Genomic DNA, 7248 nt, shown 5'->3' with positions numbered 1-7248 from the left:
TCTTAGTATTGCTACACCCAAGTTTTGTGTGTTATCTAATTTCCTTCACTCAATTTTCTGTTTTTTTTTTTTTTTTTTTGAGATATGGTTTCCCCTTATCAAATAAATTTTCGGTTGTTGTCTCGTGAAGGTGGCAAGAACACGTCTCATTGCATTTATTATTCAACTGTTGATGATTCCAAAGTTTGGATTGAAACAAATTTTTTATGTGAAAATTGTCTGTTCATAGTATAGAGAATTCTTCTTCAAATTCACTCACTGCCCAGAATCAATGGACGTTCACCTCACTGCATCTAATTCCATAGCTTGCTAAGAAACAAATTTTCCGAACAATTAAATCAATCAACTGCTTCAAAAAAAATTCTATGAAATTTTCTTTTTCACAATCACCTAAGGAAAATCATGTCTACTCATTGAGAAGCGCCTGTTGATCTGTAATTGTCATTTCAAAAGCCCTAAATCCATTTAATTCCAACCCAAAGTTTAGGTTGGATACAAATTATCATGAGGTCAATGCTTTCAAGATAAAAGAACAAGTTCCTCCACAAGATAGGATGAGTTCAATATTCTTGGCACGTAACTTTAAGACATGACTGGGAAGGGTTTATGAAGCTAAATTTGAAAGGATAACAAAAGCTAAAATTTTACTAATCATGATCAATTAAAAACAAGATAATTCGCAAGACTTTAGATGGCCTTCCAAGGTTTCCAAATACTCCTCCTTGCATCAATTCTTAAATAAAATGTGAACATAGCTTTGAGGGATTATACCCTAATGGGACCTAATGGGACTCAATTGTTGTGGTAGAAGCTGAACAGAAATTAAACAAAGAGACAGATTTACTGGAGTTTAGAGAGAAGAAATTTTCCATTTTCCTACCACGGAAGGGTAGCAGAAAAAATTTGAAGGAATTTTCCTTCAAATTTTCCTACATTTTAAGGGTAGCAATTAATCTCAATAATCAAAGAATTTACAAAGTGTATATTAATCAAAGGGTTTATAGGTTTACAAGGTTTACAAGGGGTTTATAGGTTTACAAAGTGTATATTAATCAAAGGGTTTACAAAGTGTATATTAATCAAAGGGTTTACAAAGTGTCCATTAATCAAAGTGTTTACAAAATTGTACATCTTGTCTCCCAACAAAATTTCCTAGATGACTCTTTATATAAACTAAATGATTCATATATCAAAATGAAAATACGAACCAAAAGGGTTATAGACTAAATAAGAATTATAAACAAAATAAATGAGAATATGATGGAAATGTCATCCAATGACATTTCAACATAATACATCTAAACGGTTTCATTGCCTTCAAGATTGACAACAATAATGAGTTCAAAAATCATCAACGGTCCCAACTAGTGTCTTCTCTTTGCGGGATCTTTGGAGTTGATACACTGATCCCAGCAGAAATGTTATATATACCCAACACGTCCTGATGCTAGGTTCAATCTGAGTTGTATTTGAGGTAAGGAGGGTCTTGGACTGCATATTTTATGTTTGAGGAAGTTTTCTATTTATTAGAACTTTTCGATATATATGAAATTGGGCTTACTCTGAAGTACAAAATGATGAAATCGTTCTTATTTGACATTCTTATACGATAACATGATGGAGAGGGAATACATAAGAAAGAAAAAATATAATATTAAAGGACAATCATATCATATTCTAGGCAGTAGCAGAGTATCTGCCATGACCGAATGAGTAATAGAGCCCCCAAATCAGCAGGAGCAAAGCAGAAGCCATGGAAGCCACAGAATACAAGGTATAAAAGGTAGCTAAGTTGGGTTTATGAGGAATCAAAAGAGCACCCAAAGCACCTAAGAAAGCAAAGGTAATGGACAAAACGAAGGCATCAAAGGCAGAGGAAGGACTGGATAAGCCATCGAAAATCAAACCAACCCCCCCTCCCTCACTTCTTCCAGATAATATCAACAAGATTGAGAGAGTGTTCAAAGACAAATACAAAATGGGCTTCAAAAGTATTGTCAACGGAGGGACGAAAGCATTTTGGTCTGATTTCATCATCTCCTTCATGTTCGTTACATTCAGAGAGGAAGAAGAAGGAATACCTCAGCTCATTATAGCTATTTTGCACATCTTATAACCTTAAGTAGGAAGCGTTTAGGAAATTTCCTGGAAATTACGGAAGGGAACAACTTGCTCCCCAAGTCGTTTGAGAAATTTCCCTAAAGGACTAGAGTGGGATGTGGGGCCAAAGGGCTATGATTGTCCTTTTTAAACCAATATATATTTATATAGATAACTAAACTTTAAAAGCATTTCCACACCAATTGATAAAAATTTCCACAAAATCAACTTTCTTTTTTTTTAAGAATAAAACTTGTAGGAGAATCAGTGAAACTTCCCCCCTATATTCCAGAATTCTCCATGCAGCGTATATAAAAAGGGAACTCCCAGATTGAATGGAACTTAGGGAAACCACTTGAAGAACATTGACCAAATCCTTATTGTTTCCCCCCAATGGATTCAGCCACACAACAAGAAACCTCCCTGGATATGAGTAGTCTTACCTGGGGATGGGGATTATCCACGCCATTAGAATTCCAGTCAATTAACATCAAAATGCATAGCCCTAGGCCTCAACCAGCCAACAGCCCTCAGAATCTTGGGAAGATAAACCTTGTTCTCGCTTTTCAGGCAATTTTACCTTTGTCCATCAGTGCTCCCACTCGATCTTCTCCGCTTCCCACAGGTCTATTTGTTGCTGTTATGTTGATCAGCTTTGCAGTTTCGTATGCTGGAGTTTTCCTTAAGAATGCATTCCCAAGATTTGCACTTCTCTTGGAAAAACTCGGTACTCTTTTTCTTGCAATTGGCGTCTGCATAATATCAGGAGGTCTACTAGTCCCTCAAAGCTACGCTTGGATCTGTTGGTTGGCAGGTGGCTGCTCCTGCTTGCTACCNGGTAATGGACAAAACGAAGGCATCAAAGGCAGAGGAAGGACTGGATAAGCCATCGAAAATCAAACCAACCCCCCCTCCCTCACTTCTTCCAGATAATATCAACAAGATTGAGAGAGTGTTCAAAGACAAATACAAAATGGGCTTCAAAAGTATTGTCAACGGAGGGACGAAAGCATTTTGGTCTGATTTCATCATCTCCCTCATGTTCGTTACATTCAGAGAGGAAGAAGAAGGAATACCTCAGCTCATTATAGCTATTTTGCACATCTTATAACCTTAAGTAGGAAGCGTTTAGGAAATTTCCTGGAAATTACGGAAGGGAACAACTTGCTCCCCAAGTCGTTTGAGAAATTTCCCTAAAGGACTAGAGTGGGATGTGGGGCCAAAGGGCTATGATTGTCCTTTTTAAACCAATATATATTTATATAGATAACTAAACTTTAAAAGCATTTCCACACCAATTGATAAAAATTTCCACAAAATCAACTTTCTTTTTTTTTAAGAATAAAACTTGTAGGAGAATCAGTGAAACTTCCCCCCTATATTCCAGAATTCTCCATGCAGCGTATATAAAAAGGGAACTCCCAGATTGAATGGAACTTAGGGAAACCACTTGAAGAACATTGACCAAATCCTTATTGTTTCCCCCCAATGGATTCAGCCACACAACAAGAAACCTCCCTGGATATGAGTAGTCTTACCTGGGGATGGGGATTATCCACGCCATTAGAATTCCAGTCAATTAACATCAAAATGCATAGCCCTAGGCCTCAACCAGCCAACAGCCCTCAGAATCTTGGGAAGATAAACCTTGTTCTCGCTTTTCAGGCAATTTTACCTTTGTCCATCAGTGCTCCCACTCGATCTTCTCCGCTTCCCACAGGTCTATTTGTTGCTGTTATGTTGATCAGCTTTGCAGTTTCGTATGCTGGAGTTTTCCTTAAGAATGCATTCCCAAGATTTGCACTTCTCTTGGAAAAACTCGGTACTCTTTTTCTTGCAATTGGCGTCTGCATAATATCAGGAGGTCTACTAGTCCCTCAAAGCTACGCTTGGATCTGTTGGTTGGCAGGTGGCTGCTCCTGCTTGCTACCCTTTATCATCTCATTCATGTGATTTCGACAGAAGATGCACTGAGTCCATGCCCATGTGTGTGTGTGTGTGTGTGTGGTTTGTGTGTGTGGTTTGTGTGTGTGTTTGTGTGTTTAGTTTAACCTCTTTTACAGTCTCTTAGTCTACAACTTACAATGACATGATAACTCTGCCTGTGTCATGCATCAAGCATCAATTCTTCTACGCAGCCGGTCCCAAGCCCGGAACAAAGGAGGAGGGTGGTGTCATCAGACCATTGGAACTTCAGCTTGTTCTGAAATTGTAGCTGTCAGTATTTTCATTTTAGTAGTAGTAATAAAGATGGCAGCTTCGCAATAGATGGGAGTAACCACATATTGCTGGAGCTTAGCCATCACCTAAGGTCTGAAGTCTTGTACTAGAAATGTGTGTTGAGTCGTGCAATTAATAGTAGAATGGGCATCTTTATGTTGTTTTATATTACATATTACATGAGTCCTACACAAACATACACACGAGAAGAACTACAACGACAAATGAACACCAGCCCAAAACAAGAAAGATTACGTAAGAGAATCTCATTTCATAAGATGGAAACCAAATTGAAACACCATAAGATGGAAACCAGTAAAACAGCTAAGCAATCAGAGAACTTTGAAGACCAGAATGATATAAAGCTCCACATCAGTTTCAGATGACAAAGTTTTCATCATTTTGCCTTACTTCTCTTACAGCAAGCTCATCAACTCAATACAACAAGCACAACATATATTCTCTGGTAAGGAGGGTAAGAATCTAAGCCCACCACGCGCAGATATGATCAACTTTAGCCTCTTACAACGTAAAGATTGTAAGAATTCAGACCTCAAACTGAGGTCACGAGCCTATTGGGGAGAGGTTTCCTTACCCACCTCAAACCGAGGTCACGAGCCTATTGGGGAGAGGTTTCCATACCCACCCCAAACTGAGGTAACGAGCCTACTGGAGAGAGGTTTCCATACCCACCCCAAACCGAGGTAACGAGCCTACTGGGGAGAGATTTCCATATCCACCCCAAATTGAGGTAACAAGCCTACTGGAGAGAGGTTTCCATACCCATCCCAAACCGAGGTAACGAGCCTACTGGGGATTGATTTCTATACCCACCCCAAACCTTGGTAACGAGCCTACTGGGGAGAGGTTTCCATACCCACCCCAAACCTTGGTAACGAGCCTACTGGGGAGAGGTTTCCATACCCACCCCAAACCTTGGTAACGAGCCTACTGGGGAGAGGTTTCCATACCCACCCCAAACCTTGGTAACGAGCCTACTGGGGAGAGGTTTCCATACCCACCCCAAACCTTGGTAACGAGCCTACTGGGGAGAGGTTTCCATACCCACCCCAAACCTTGGTAACGAGCCTACTGGGGAGAGGTTTCCATACCCACCCCAAACCTTGGTAACGAGCCTACTGGGGAGAGGTTTCCATACCCACCCCAAACCTTGGTAACGAGCCTACTGGGGAGAGGTTTACACACCCTCCCCAAACCTTGGTAACGAGCCTACTGGGGAGAGGTTTTCAGACCCTCCCCAATCTTGGCAACGAGCCTACTGGAGAGAGGTTTCCATACCCTCCCCAAACCGAGGTAACAAGCCTACTGGGAGAGGTTTCCATTCTCTCCCGAAGGTTTCTATTCCCTCCCAACTGAAGTTGAATCTCCTATAGAAACAAAAATGATTTGTTTATCGGATGCAAGATCTATCATAGATACAAACAAAATCTGCATCGATTCAACCAAAATCATAATTTCTCTATAATTAAAATTCAAAATCATAATTTCTCTATAATTAAAATTCATGAGAGACAACAACAAAATCTAACGCCAAGTATCAGGCAACCGTAAGCAGAAAACTTGGAAGGCATTGAAAGATACGAGTTAGGCACATAATCTTGAATGGCCAATCAAAGACTGAAATTGGAGTAAAGTATTTGTACTCCCTCTTAATTAAATTAAGTTCGAAGAAGAATTACTGGTATCAATTAAACTCTTATTTTTATAAATTAACAACTCTCCCTTTGCAAATTACAAAATATTGCATATTAATTTTTTTTTTAAATAAATGATTTAGGCCTTCTTCTTTGTGGGATTCAATCGCAACAATAATTGATTCGTAGAGAAAAACACCTTAAATTCTTACATTCACCTCGATACCTAATAAAAAAGTAATTTTTGTAATTGGCACAGTTTATTATATATAATTAATATATTTCAAAGTTAAAAAGGTATATAATTAAATAAAAATTAAAAATGAATATATTATGCAGTAAAACTCTTAAATTTATTATATTTTAGCTAATTTTAGACTAAAACCCTTAAGATAAAGGATAAATAAATAGCTAGCATGGTATTGAAAATAACTATTTTCAATTTAATTGACCCTTCATTAATACCATATTTTGAGGGTAAAACCGACTTTTCATTTTAGTCCCTCGTAAAAAGTATTTAAAATTTAATAATTTAATTTTAGTTCTACAATTTATTCCTTCAGTCTATTACTATGTTACGGACAACAAAACATCAACAATAATATGGTATTGACCATATTGTACATAGGATATGTTCATGATCTTCTTCTTAATTAGCTAGTGTGGGCTTTTGGTCACACGAACTTCACCACAAGCACTCTCAGTTGCTGTCTGACTAAAGCTAAGGAGAAACGAGTTCAGAAAGGGAACACTACTTAACTCAATAATAATTTAGCTAAAAAATAATTATTTGTACTCCCTCTTAATTAAATTAAGTTCGAAGAAGAATTAATGGTATCAATTAAACACTTATTTTTATAAATTAACAACTCTCACTTTGCAAATTCCAAAATATTGCATATTAAATTTTTTTAAATAAATGATTTAAGTTGACTTATTTATAAAAAATATAGAGTTAGTGGAGGCCCTCTTCCTGAAGGGATTCTGTCGCGACAATAATTGATCGGCAGCGAAAAACACCTTGAATTCTTACACCAGGGTATCGTAATAAAAAAGTAATTTTTGAAATTTTGGCACAATTTATTATATAAATTATAAATTTGGTGATCGATATATTTCAAAGTTTAAAGGTATATATTTAAATAAAAATTAAAAATGAATATATTAAGCAGTAAAACTCTTAAATTTATTATATTTTAGCTAATTTTAGACTAAAACCCTTAAGATAAAGGATAAATAAATAGCTAGCATGGTATTGAAAATAACTATTTTC

The 7248-nt window shown here is 37.2% G+C and overlaps 1 long non-coding RNA gene and 1 other non-coding gene across 2 annotated transcripts; both read right to left on the bottom strand.

Annotated features, from left to right (window-relative positions):
• Positions 1 to 3336: 3336 nt before the first annotated feature.
• On the bottom strand, positions 3337 to 5971 carry LOC111794374. Its single transcript, XR_002815078.1, has 2 exons — positions 4920 to 5971; positions 3337 to 4872 (listed from the first exon to the last, which is right to left on the bottom strand). It is a non-coding gene; the product is annotated as an uncharacterized LOC111794374 (long non-coding RNA).
• Positions 4648 to 4727, bottom strand: LOC111782970. Its single transcript, XR_002813247.1, has one exon. It is a non-coding gene; the product is annotated as a small nucleolar RNA R160 (small nucleolar RNA).
• Positions 5972 to 7248: the final 1277 nt, after the last annotated feature.

The sequence above is a fragment of the Cucurbita pepo genome, chromosome LG01 (assembly GCF_002806865.2).
Source record: "Cucurbita pepo subsp. pepo cultivar mu-cu-16 chromosome LG01, ASM280686v2, whole genome shotgun sequence".
NCBI lineage: Eukaryota > Viridiplantae > Streptophyta > Magnoliopsida > Cucurbitales > Cucurbitaceae > Cucurbita > Cucurbita pepo.
The sequence above is the reverse complement of the archived record's forward strand: the minus strand, read 5'-3'. Positions and strand labels throughout refer to the sequence as shown.